The following is a 14,087-nucleotide window of genomic DNA, read 5'->3' on the forward strand; positions in this document are numbered from 1 at the left end:
GTGAGGGACCGGGCGGCCCTGACGCGTCTCCCAGGTGAGACACAGGAACATGAACTGTTCCGTCCGAGCGCCTGGGCTAGACGTCGTTGGAAGCAGCCATTCGGTAAGACTGGTGACAGGGCTCAGGAGGTAAGACTCGGAACACAGGCCTTAGAAGAACTACATGTAGGACGTTGGCCTTGTTGACACGGAAGGGAAACAACAAAGAGATGAAAAAAGCATTTAAATCTGGACAGCTTATAGGACCATTAATTCAGGCCTTGGATATTTTATTTATTTATCTGTTATTATTTTTAAATGTTGATTTATTCATAATTGTTTAAAAGTCTATTTATTTTGAGAGAGAGACAGAGAAAGTGAGTAGGGGAGGGGCAGAGAGCGGGAGAGAGAGAATTCCAAGCAGGCTCTGCACTGTCAGCACAGAGCCTGATGTCCGGGCTCCAACTTACAAAGTGTGAGTTCATGACCTGAGCCAAAACCAGGAGTCGGGACGCTTCACCGACTGAGCGAACCGGCACCCCGCTCGCCCGTTTTTTTATTTTTAACCATGGTAATGGCCTTTATTGTTTGCAACAGGAAGTAAAAGAGGAGGGGACACAACAGCTCTGGCACCAGAGGCGGCTCCCCAGACCGTTTCGCTGTCTTGGGAGAGCTATTTATTTTTGAGAGAGAGAGAGAGAGAGAGAGGGAGAGAGAGAGAGAGAGGGAGACGCAGACTTGGAAGCAGGCTCCAGCTCTGAGCTGTCAGCATGGAGCCCGACATGGGGCTGGAAATCACGGACCATGAGATCATGACCTGAGCCAGAATCGGACACATAACCCACTGAGCTACCCAGGTGCCCCAGGACATGGATATTTTAAAATATGTACATACCTTTTCTGGTATATATTACTTTTGAAGTAAAACTGATGACTAACGTGGAGACAGACAAAAGCAACAGGAAAACAAACAAAAAGAACAAATAAATGCAAGAGAATGTGAATCATACATTTGCAAACATTGTACTGTGACAAACAAGGCTGTGAGGCGCTATCTACTTTCTATCTCAACTACACTCCGAAGGAGAGAGTCCACCATCTGCCAGGGAAGTGCGGGACGCGGAGGCTGGCGACGCCTCTCCTCGGGGCTCGTCTGGAAGCGCCCCTGCATTTCCCCCATATTGTGCTTTTTTGCGGCAGTTCAGAAACAAGTGCTATACATTTGGAAATAATGTGGAAATAGCTCAGTTGCTGAACGTCTAACAGTGGATCTTAGGGCTTTCGGGACTTTAAAGTATCTCTTCTCTGTTTAACTGACTTTTAGTTTAATACATAGGCCAATAAAAATGTATTACTTAGTTGAATTCTTTAAATTGTGCTTGTTTGTTTTGAGGAAGCACAGGCACATGCCCACCCGTTCGAGTGGAGGGGGGAGAGAGGAAAAGGAGGGGGGCACACGAGGGGGGACAGAGGAGGAAGGAGAGAACCTTAAGTAGGCTTCACACTCAGTGCAGAGCCCCATGCCGGGCTTGATGTGGGGCTTGATCCCAAGACCCTGGCTGGGGTCATAACCTGAGACAAAATCAAGAGTCAGACGCTCAATTGACTGAGCCACCCAGGCACCCCAATACATAAATCATTTTAATGAAATTTGGTGCCAAATTACCTAATTGTAAGTAGGCCACAAATGGAGATCTACACAATACAGTCAAAAATACATGTTTTGAATAATTTCTATACTCAGTTATGGCAGTAATGAAACATATAGTCCAAAAGAGTCTTTAAGTTTGAACTTTATATAGAGACTTGACTATAAATGCTTTGACTGTATATACAACTATAAAAATACAAAAAAGTTCTCCCAGAGAGGAAAAATGGTCAACTGCACAGCGAACCATCTGATATATGTACACAATGAAAAGGAGAAACTTTGATATCAATTCTTGTCTTCTATGGCCCTTGACAACCAGTCTCTTGGATGATGTGATGGTTTTCCTTATACAACTTTAGGAAAATATTTCTGTTAACTGTGGAAAGAAGTATACTATTTTGTACTTAGATCTGCACAAAGAAATGAAGATCTCCGGTATTAATGAAAGTAAATATACATTTATATTTTTCCTTAACTTAGCTGCTCTAAAAGATAACTGATTATCTAAAACAAAGATCAGTTATATCAATATATTTTGTTTTTATGGCATATAGTACAAAGAATGGATGGGTAGAATTGGAAATATATGGTTGTAAGGCCCTTACACACCATACGAAGTACTATAATATTATTTAGGGGACTGTGATGAGTTAAAGATGTATATTTTTAAAAATGTATATTTAAATCCTAGGGTAAGCACTTACATTTTTTGAAAATGAGGTAAAACACACACACACACACACACATATGTAGTATATATAAAATGGAGCCAAAAAAAATCCAAAAAAAACCACTCAAGTAATCCAAAAGAAGGCAGAAAGGGATGGAATGAACAAAACAACTATAAAATGGTAAAGTTTAATTCCCATGTCATAACTACATTAAATGCATATGGTCTAAGTACACTAGTTAAATCACAAAAAAACTATTTGGGTAAATGAAAAGATTCGATAGAAGAACAATACCCGAGAATATACTGTCATAAAAAACCTCACTTAAATATGAAGACATAGGTTAAAAAATCAAGTATTAGGGGAGACAAGAATCCAGTGCTGGTCAGGCATTAATGCCATCCATTCTCCACCCACAGTGCAGCTGCACAAAAACCTAAGAACCTGTAGGTAAACAGAGGCCTGGCCCTTAGTCTACATGGTTGTCACAGCTACGTTGGTAGCCATTTTCATTCCCTCCTCAGTTGTCTCCAAGCCCCGGGCAGGGAGACAAACACCGTTATGATGAACTTCTCTACCAACCACAGACTCAGCTACAGAGCGTCCCACCTTATTCTCGGGACGGCAGCAATTGGCGACAGCGGTAACACCTGTCTGAGGTCCTAGCCCTCTAAGGCACTGTGTGGGAGTCACTCAAGGTCCCATTATTTGTAGTGTCTGACAGCTTCCCCCCATTCCCAATCTCGGGAATCTCTTCTTTCCCCAGATTAGATCCCTCTCTTCTCTTGAACAATTCAGCTCTATCCTCCAATTATCCTACATTAAAAAACAAAAACATCTTAGCTCTTCCATCGTGACCAAGCAGCCCTAGACTTTGGCTTACGAGGCTCTGGATTCTCTCTGTAAAGGAGGCTGTGAGGTGGTGAGGAAGCACCTGTGTACAGGTCAGACTTACAGTCACCCATAAATAACAGGAAAACCACTTAGAGCCACTTGAAAAATAGAAGCTTATTTTTCTCACTTACCAAGAAGTGCTGGCTTTGGTTCTCTGGGTCGCTGACGTCAGGGCTGATGTATCTGATTCTCCTGACCTTTCTCTCGCGGTTACAAGATGACACTGCAGCTCTAGCCATCAATTCTGCATTCAAGACAGAAAGAAAGGGAGAGAGGGGAAGAGGCCACATTGATCTCAACTGTTTTCCTTGTTTTAGGGAAGCAGAATCTTTCCGAGCACCCCCTCCCTCCACCAGCACGCTCCACTCGTGTCTAGGAGCCAGCCCTGGGTTCCGGGGCCATCTCTGGATGCAAGGAAAGATGGAGACATATCTTGCTTTTCAGACTGTAGAGTTAAAGGCACAAACGGACAAGAGGTTTGGGAATGGCTTTTTAGTAGCCATTTAACATTATCTTCCATCACCTCCCATCTTTTCTGATGAGCAGGAAATGAGGCAGAGTGAATCTCTCAAACACCAGGTCCTGGTATTTGCATCACAGCAGGTTAGGACAGAACTGTGCGGTGCAGATACCGCAGACGGGCACTCCGAAACTCCAGCACATCACATAAGGGCAAGACACTGGGGGTGAATGGCCAGAGGGGAACAGAGGTTGGAAGAGTTGGGAGTGAAATGGGGCAGAGACACAGAGACACAGAGACAGAGAAGCACACAGAAAACAACAGCCCGAAGGCCAATGTCCCAGGGAAAGGAACGTCAGATGTGGTGCCGTGGCTGGGGCACCCCATCAGTGACTGTCTGCACCTACACAGATGGAATGAAGGAATTCTGCAGGCCACGTCTAACTGATCTGTTTGTCACTGTCATTTTGATCTTATCATATACCTGTTCTGCAGTGGGAGAGCATGAGTTACACAATGAAACCTGACATTTATAAAGGTATACCTGACAAATATAGTTTGTTTATAATCTTTAAGAAAAGATGCTTCGACATAAACAGAAACAATCTGATAGTTGGCAGGTCACTAGGAGTAAAATCATAGAAGCCAGAGAAATTTAGATAAATTCTACATTCAATCCTGCATTCCAATTCCGTAAGTCTCAATTCTGTTTATGCTATAAATCCCTTTTCTTTTCTTAATGTTTACTAAATTTAAGAGGAGAGAAAGAGTGCACACGTGAGACATTTGAATGTCTCTCTGAGGGGCAGAGATACAGAGAGAATCCCAAGCAGGCTCTGCGCTGTCAGTGCAGAGCCTGACATGGGGATCGATCTCATGAACCATGAGATCATGACCTGAGCCAAAACCAAGAGTTGGATGCTGAACTGACTGAGGCACCCAGGCACTCCTAAATTCCTTTCCTTCCCATAGTCCCAAATCATTGGGAACTGGAATTGTGCACATGTGAACACACACTACAGAACCCTTTGCTCAAACCAACTAATTTATCAATTCAACAAATATGTATAGAGCACCTACTCTCCGTTCATCCCTGGCCTACTTCCCACACTTTAGACCTCAAGGGAGTCATGATGAGAATTACAGGTGGTGGTTTGGGCCGAGGAGACATAGGAGAAAACATCCACTCTGGACAGATCTGCAGAAACTTCTCTCTCCCCCACCTCCGGTCCTGGAAGCACAGATCAGTAATAAATTAGGAGGATCAATTACACATCTAGTTCTGCCGCTATCACTCTCGGTATGTCACAAGACTTTTCTCCATTTCACTGCCTTTTCACGAAGACAAAACTGGTATTATTCCTTTCCTATTCCCTTTCCTTTCATCTCTCTTGTCCAACTACCTACCAGATCTGCCGCACAGATAAACGGGATATTGCTGGTCACATTTCTCTGGGAAAAAGCAAAACCAAACTATACATGAAAAACATTTTTCTTCAATAGAGCTTTTATGTTCACCCCACATGGGTCAGCTCAGGAGGGGCATGCAACTGTCCTGAGAGTATTAGAGAACTCTGTCACCCACATTTGCACAGCTGCCCTTTCTATTTATAGATGTTCACCAGAATGCATATTTACTTCCTTGTCTGACACCTCACTCTGTGTTACATCCATGTATGACTTATCTTCCCCTGTAAATTTCCTTCTTACCATCATCAGATTCATTTATATAACCCGGATTGGGAGAGTACGTACAATGTGCCAGGCACTCATTGTTCTAGGCTCTGAGGATACAAAAGTGAATGAGACAGAATTTCACATGCTTTTGAATCTTACATCCTAATGGGAGAGACACACAATGAATACACACACAGACACACATGCACACATGCACGCATGTACACACATAGATATGCAGTGTTGGGGGGTGGTAATAAGAACTGGAAAGAAAACAAAGCAGGCCAAGAAGGTTGAGAGGAAGAGATGGGGAGGGAACACTGTTTCGGTAGTTTAATGTAGCAGTAAGGAAAGTCATCTCTGGAAAGTTGACATTTGAATAGAGACACATATGACCTGAACTGAAGAAGAGAACCATTATCCTATCTAGATGAATAAGATCCAAAGCAAGGGACACCAATGCCAAATGCCAAGGCCCTCAAGTGGGAATGTACAGAGCAAGCTCAAGGAGCATCAAGAAGAGTAGGAGGGAAGGTGGGCAGAGGGGCGGAGGAAGACCAGATCACATGGAGCTTATATGCCATGATGGGGACTCGACCCTACGTGTGAAAGGACACAAACAAGGAAGTAAGATAATCAGACCTACATTTTAAAAGGTTCTCTCTGACTGCTGTACAGAGGATAGAACGAGAGTGGAATCAAAGAGATCAGTTGGGTATCTACTAGCACGATTCAGAGGTTGGAAACGATGGCTGGGACTAAGCAGTGGTGATGAAGGTGGTGGGAGGCCGTGAGACTGTGATATGGGCTAAAAGTAAACCCAACAGGATTTTCTGTTACCTTGAATGAGGAAACCTCACTAACTTGAATGAAGGAAAGAAAAGCTATAGACAATTCCAAGATTTGTGGCCTGATCAGCAGAATGAATATGGGTTCCATCTGAGAAAAGGGTGAGCACTAAGGAAGAGGTGGGTTTGGGTGAAGTGGTGAAGGGAATCCATAGTTCAGTCTGGGGCATGTTTAACTGGAGATGCTAATACATATCTGACAGGGGATGCTGGGTAAGCGGACGGGTATACTGGTGTCAAGTTCAGAAAACTGACTGGAGCTGAAAATATGAATTTGGAAGTCCTAAATGAATTTAGGGGTTATAAATTTTAGAGTCATCCCATGGAACTGGAAATCAGTTGAAGAAATTTTTTTTAAGTTTATTTATTTATTTGGAAAGGGATGGGGGAGAGAGAGAAAGCATGCAGGGGAGAGGCAGAGAGAGAGGGAGAGAGAGAATCTCAAGCCGGCTCTGCACTGATGTGGGGCTTGATCTCACAAACCGTGACATCATGACCTGAGCCGAGACCAAGAGTTAGATGCTCAAACAGCTGAGCCACTCCAGTGCTCCAATAGAAGAACTAGTTATAAAAGAAGGATCTGGTCAATGGTATCAAACATTTTTGAGAAGCTGAGTAAGACTAACCAAAAACTAATTGGATTTAGCCATCTGAAGGTCAGTGGGGACCTGGATCTGAAAGGATTCAATATATGACTAGAATCAAAGTCCTCAGAATTTGAAACAAAAAATTTTTTAACGTTTTATTTTATATTTGAGAGAGAGAGAGAGAGAGAGAGAGAGAGAGAGAGAGAGAGAGAGAGAGAGAGAGAAAGCATGCGTGTGCGCATGCCTGAGCAGAGGAGGGGCAGAGAAACGGAGACAGAATCTGAAGCAGGCTCCAGGCTCTGAGCTGCGAAGTGTCAGCACAGAGCCTGACATGGGGCTCAAACCCACAAGTTGTGAGATCATGACCTGAGCTGAAGTCGGACACCCAACCAACTGAGCCATCCAGGTACCCTCATGTCCTCAGAGTTTTGATTAGACACTTATTATATGAAGAACTGTTAAATCAGTCTTTCCAGTTGGATCGTGAATTTTATGAGTGTAAGGGTGATGCCTGTTACTTTTTTTTTTAACTTCCATTGTTTGGCTCAATGCCTGGCACACAGTTAATGCTCCACACATATTTGTGGAATATCCTATTCTGCTCCGATTATTTTAAAGAAACTGAGAGGCACCTGGTTGGCTTGCATGCTGGTAGAGTATGTGACTCTTGATCTCAGGATTGTAAGTTCAAGCCCCATGTTGGGTGTGGAGATTACTTAAAAATAAAATCTTAAAAAACAAAAAGGAATGGATTGGTAGAAATTCCATTGAGGTTGTACAGTGTTGAGAGATTTATAGGTGATTATAATGAAATGGGGGAGGCTAATCTACAAAGTCATGAAAGGATCACTCTTTTATTTTGATAAACATAGATTTCTAAGCTTAAAATGATGAATGTATTTCAAGATTATACTGTGAACAAGAGATGCCTGAAACGTGGTAAACCAAGATTAAAAAATGCATGTTTTAACTATTACTTGATGTATTAAGTAAAAAAAATGAGCCCTGAGAGAAGTCAAGAGGGGCAAGCAGAATTTCTCTTTAGGTTATTTTCCTTGGAGAGGAAAACAGAACATTTCCGTGTTCAGAGAGCCAGGCCTGGGTCTGTGAGCACATTTCCTGTACATGCTTACTTGATCAGGCAACAGTATTGATTTTAGAACAGGTAAGATCTAACACTGCCCATTTGTTCGTGTTAGCGCAGATCCTCGCTTTGACTAAATTCCTGGAAACAAATTAAATACCATGAAAAAATCCACAAGTTTTTTTCTCAGATAACTAAGGAACATTTGGTAAATTACTGCTTTAGTGCATAAAATCAGTTGTACTATCCCCAGAGCTTTAATGTAGCTTCCCAGAGGTACCTAATTTGCTCTGAGTAGCCTCATGCCCAGTGAAATCATGATTAAAATTAGACTGGCCAACGAGATACCATAACTGATACATACTCAAAACAAAAAAGGGACGATCTGTAGAAATCACAAGACTCCTGCTATGTTAAATACGGTTTTGACAATGATGGCAGATAAAAATGGGCCTCTTAGAAAAAAGTATCTTTGAGGAAAAAAGAAGGAAAATAAAAATTTCCCAGAATTTCACATGCTATTAATACACAGTGCATTTACCAAGCAAAGTAAACCCAGGGAAAATGTTAGAGAAAGGAAGAACTCAATCAGCAAATTGAGTGACTGAAGTTGATAATGATAATGGCAACTGTGGCCTGTACCAATGGGACCGAACTCCTCCAAGCCTTAACTGTCACCAACGCTGCCGATCCTGAAAACTGCACTGCTCTTGTCTGATTGTACAACTTCCTTCTGCCTCTTACACAGAAGAGACAGAGCACAGTCACGAGGTCAGGGTCAAGGGCAGAAAAGGGATGACTGGTTGTTCCTATGATATTTTTGGACCCACAGGCCTGGAAGCTGACCTAACTTTTCCCCCTTAAATACTGGGTCTAAAAAATGGTTATATTTTACATGTTCTAGAGAACAGGATTAATTCTGGCTCTTTCTAAGTGCTTGATGTAAGCTTTAGTTATTTGGAGTAAACTTAGAGGAGTCTCTGTTCTCTGTGGCTGAAAGTCTGCTCATTCTCCACTGCCTCTAACACCGGCGATTCCTCAGAGGAGTTCACAAGTATTGTTGGGCACCTACTTTGTGCCATTCTCAGGGTGAAACTCTGGGATTTTAAAAGTAAATCTGGTAACCAGAGACAAACACGTAAACCCATAGTGCCAATGGAGTATTACAGATACTCCAACGGAAGGAGGAAGCCAGTCATCAGTTCAGTTGGGCATATATACTCAAGAGACTTCCGAGAGGACTATGTGGCTGAACCCCCAATGGGAGTAGGTGAGGAGCCATGAGGGAGCAGGAAGAGCACAAGGTCAAGTATTTAGAGGCGGAAACTGCATCACAACCTGAGGGACTATGAATAGCCAAGTTTTGTAGGGCAGGAGAGAACTGCCAGGGCCAGCAGGCAGGGGTGAGGGAGGCTGGAGACAGAGCAAGACAGAAGGTAGCCGATGGTATAAACTCTTCTGCAGAACTATTGGTAAGCAAGAAAATATGCCTTCATGGCTAAAATGGAGATATACTGACATGTTCAAGTCAGTCAGTTTACTCCCTGGAGTTCATAAAACAAAATACATTTCTACTATCTTGAAATAACAAAGGTGAGTTTTTGTCCTCCACTTTGTTCTTTAGCTGGTTGGGGTTCTTTACACACTGGAGTGACCCAAATTTTTACCTCCAAAGGACCTGAGGCCTGCCCGTGTGCTCTTACAAGCACCCCCCACTGACTTCTAACCCTGGCCCTGGAGTTACAAGGAGGTGTATCTGGGGAACACCGTCCTGCCCCTATTCTGCTATAATTCCTCTCTTTCCCTTTACAGGCAGAATTAATCACCCAGCCTACACTTGAACCTTCTTTTCTGTGTGCCAAAAAATGGCCATGTGAGAACTTCGTTTTCCAATTCGATGGAAATTTAATGCATCCCTTGACTAAAGTCTATTTCCCTGGGATTCTAAACCCTCAGGCCAGTCAGTGCTCCTCTCAGGAAGGTGGATGAGGAGACACACTGCTTAGAGTTCTTTTCTGTTTCTGTTTTTTTTTTTTTTTAAGAATAACATTCTTATTTTATTTTACTATTTTATTTTTGCATTATTTATTTATTTAAGTAATCTCGACACCCAGCATGGGGCTCAGATTCACGATCCCAAAATCAAGAATCATGTGCTCCTCCGACTGAGCCAGAGTTCTAACCCTAGGAAGACAGATGTTCTTTCCAACTGTACTTCTAGGCCATCGCTAAGTGGGTGAACTGCGACAGTAATCATGTTAGTGTCGGCAATCAGGTAAGAGCCCTCCACAAAACCAGTCCTGAACACTTCCTTCTTCAGCAGGTCACAGGGACTTGGTCGGAGGACGCCCCCATCTGCTCCAGCTCCTAAAGTAGGAGGCAGCGTCCTGTCACACCAAGACCATGCGCAGGGGGTAGTCCCTCCCTTAGGGCAGGGAGCCTGATGCCTGGACAGCTAAAGGACAGGCTTTAAGCCCTCCTTCACTGAAAAATTGTAAAAACATTCATCTAAAAGTTTTCAGGACTGGGTGGCTCAGTCAGTTAAATGTCTGACTTTGGCTCAGGTCTTGCAGTTTGTGAACCCACGTCAGGCTCTGTGCTGACAGCTCAGAGCCTGGAGCCTGCTTCAGATTCTGTCCCTCTCTCACTCTCTGCCCCTCCCCAACTCATGCTCTGTCTCCCTCTCTCTTTCTCTCAAGAATAAATAAACATTAAAAAAGTTTTCAGTACATTATGATTTTTAAAAAATTTAAGTCTTTATTTCATCTGGAAGTTCAAGGTAGGCAACCAACTTTGTCGTTTTTCCAAATAACTAGCCAGATGTCTGAATAACACATTTCTTTTCACCACTTTATTATATAACCAAATCCCAGTTGGATCTACTTCTGTGCTCAATATTTTGTCTTATTGATCATCTATCTATTCCTACAGCACTACATTGGTAGTACATATTGCAGTTTAATTTTTTTTAAGTTTATTTATTATGAGACAGAGACAGTGCTGGGAGGGGGGGCAGGCAGAGAGAGGGAGAGAGAGAATCCCAAGAAGGCTCCATGCTGCTAGTGCAGAGTCCGATGCGGGGCTTGAACCATGAAATCTCGAGATCATGACCTGAGCCAAAAACAAGAGTGAGATGCTTAACCGACTGAGCCACCCAGGCACCCAACACTGCAGCTTAAATAACTGCCCAGGTCGTCCATAACATCCTTTCATATTTACATCTTCTTTGCATATTTTCTATTCTTCCACACTTTAAAATTGTTTTGCTGAGTTCCAAAAGAATTCCATTAGAATTGTTATTGGGCTATAATAAATATATAGATTGGTTTTACAAAAAAGTGACATCTTTACAATGTGTGTCTTCCAAGTCAAGAATAGGACATGTCTCTTTATTTAGGTAAGTGTTCTTTCTCACTGGACACTGATTCTTAGTGATATGAACTAGTTTCTTCTAAAGAGACTAGGTTGTTGTTTGATTTTGTTTCTGTTACCAATCTTGCTGTAAGAAGCAAGCTCAACAAAAATGTAATCCTTTCATGTTGGGACATCAAGTACTCTTGACAGTTAGCATAAATGCATGGGTGTACTGTTGAAAACTGTGTTGTGATGATTAGCTATCCCAGTTTCCAGATGGGATTTTTTTTTAACTGAATATACAGGGATGGCCAGTTGAAAACACTGATTGGAAAATTCAAAACATTCAGAAACCACCAATGTGTATTTCTGTTATTTGCCTACAAAGGATTTATTTTATTGAAAGCTGTGTCATTATTCCAGAGCAGGAATGAAGGCGATAATGTTATCTTGGGCACATATTTGTGGCACATCTGAGAATTGTTTGCATAAATGCATTGGCTAGAAGCCACACCTCCTGGTCCCAAACCCATTCAATATTGACAAGACAATAAAGAAGAATGGCCCATGCCAAGCTGTCTAACAGAGCTTGCCAAGGAAGTCACCATGCTGGTGCTCCTTTTCCACTGGGTACTCAAGGTCTAACACAATACCTGGTATACAGTTGGTGCCTAACTATTTACTGAAGGAATGAATGGAGTCGCTGGCAAGGATTTATAGATATGCTTTTTAAAGTACAAACTTGAAGAGGGGTGATTGCTGCCAGGCTGGCTGACTACCACGGCAGAACTGAGAACTTCTGGATGGGTGCTGAGGCTGTCAAGCCCTCCTGCCTATGCCCCATCTGATCCTCTCCAGGGCCTGCCTATGATGCGTGGTCAATTCTTCCCTGTGAACCTTCCATTCCAGTGGTGGGGGTGCCCAACGAGCTGGCTTCTATCTTCCTTCCAACCCAACCTTCTGTTGCCAAAGATCCGTTGTGCCTCATACTGGCCAAGTCACAAAACCTTGAACAACCACACTGACATGTTGCTGTTGGCACTGGAATCAGAGGGCCATATTCCAATCTGAGTCCCGGAACAACATATTAATGACAGGCTTTGCTGGTTCTCCTCTACATGATGAGTAGACTGATGGGCTGAAGTGAGTCCATTATAGCCAGAAGGAGGCAATAAGCGTAATTTTTGCCCACAGTTGCAGACAGGACTTACGAGGAAGAACGATGTTAGGTCAGAGAGAAGGTGGAGTAATCAAAGCCAGGAGACTCTGAAACTGGTATTAGGAGCTGGAAGAGGAAGCCAGAGGTTGGAGAGCAGAGACAATTGGAGGAAATTTCCAAGACAGCTGCAGCCAAAAGCTGAGCTGCACACTCTCAGGATACAAGGCAGTCTGAACTTATTTAAATGTCTTAGGTTGGCGCAGACATAGCAAAGAATGATCATTAAAAATGCAGGTATGGGGTGCTTGGGTGGTTCAGTTGGTTAAGCTTCTGGCTTTGGCTCAGGTCATGATCTTGCGGTTCATAAGGTTCGAGCCCCGCGTTGGGCTCTGTGCTGACAGCTCGGAGCCTGGAGCCTGCTTCAAATTCTGTGTCTCCCTCTCTCTCTGACCCTCCCTGGCTCGTGCTATCTCTGTCTCTCAAAAATAAATAAAAAACATTAAAAAAATTTAAGTGCAGGTATAAATGTGAGGAGGTTATTGCATCTAAATGCAAATAAAAGAGTAGGAGAGTCAGAGTGTGAACACAGAGGCCACGACCAGACTCTAAGGTTACTTCAGAAGCAGAATAAGTGGGGACAGATGGGTGCGCAGCCGTATGTCATGGATTCTAGAGGTATTCACTGGGCCAGGGAGAACGCACAAACAGGAAAAATTCACATGAAGGAACACAGTCCACAGACACCAACAAGCACTGTGAAAATGTGGATAGTGCAATAATCACTTTCATGGGTCTTTCTTAAAAATTGACCATTTAGAACGCAGTGTCATTATTCCCCATGACAATCTTGCAGTAGTGGCATCTGCTAAAACTGCTTCTATTTTAATGGTTTAATTTTTTTTTAATGTTTGTTTGCTTCTTTTGGGGGGGGAGAGAGGGAGAGAGAGAAGGAGGGAGGGAGGGAAAGAGGGAGAGAGAGAATCCTAAGCAAGCTCTCTGCTGTCAGTGCAGAGCCCAATGTGGGGCTCAAACTCACAAACTATGAGATCATGACCTGAGCTGGGGGAGGATCTGAGTGCTGAAAAGCCAGCACCTGGACGCCAGGCTAAAGAAGGACGAGGGCCTTCGCCATCCTGGCTGGAGATGCCTGAGACGGGGGTGCAGGGGAGAGTAAAGGCATGTGCCTCCTCACAGGACATAAGGTCAGGGGCAGCGCCGAGGGATAAGAGTAGAATAGAGGATTGTGTGACACAGACAGGCACCCACCCCCCAGCCCAGCCCCTCCCCAGCACATGAGGGCTGTGAACTTGAAAGAATCAAGTGACTCCCTTTGGCAGGCCAAAAGAGATGCATCCCTTTGAAGGCTGTTATCATCTGAAATTGGCTGAAAAAACCGTCCTACTTGGGACGGAAACCTCTCATTGGGGTGGCTGGGTCATAGGGGGACCTTTCATGTGAGGTTAACCAAGCGTCGGCTAGAGAGGCTGGTGCAGCAAGGGGGGGAGAAGAGAGCTGGAGGATTGGGATTTCAGCTTTGCCTCCACCACTTATTAGCTGAGCAAACAATGGCTGTGAGCGCTAGTTTCTTTACTGAGCACCGGGGCGGCTCAGTCAGTTACACGCCTGCTTCAGCTCAGGTCACGATCTCATGGTTGGTGAGTTTGAGCCCCACATCGGGTTCCGTGCTGACAGTGTGGAGCCTGCTTGGGATTCTCTCTCCCCA

This window comes from Suricata suricatta, chromosome 11, assembly GCF_006229205.1.
Source record: "Suricata suricatta isolate VVHF042 chromosome 11, meerkat_22Aug2017_6uvM2_HiC, whole genome shotgun sequence".
Taxonomy (NCBI): Eukaryota; Metazoa; Chordata; class Mammalia; order Carnivora; family Herpestidae; genus Suricata; species Suricata suricatta.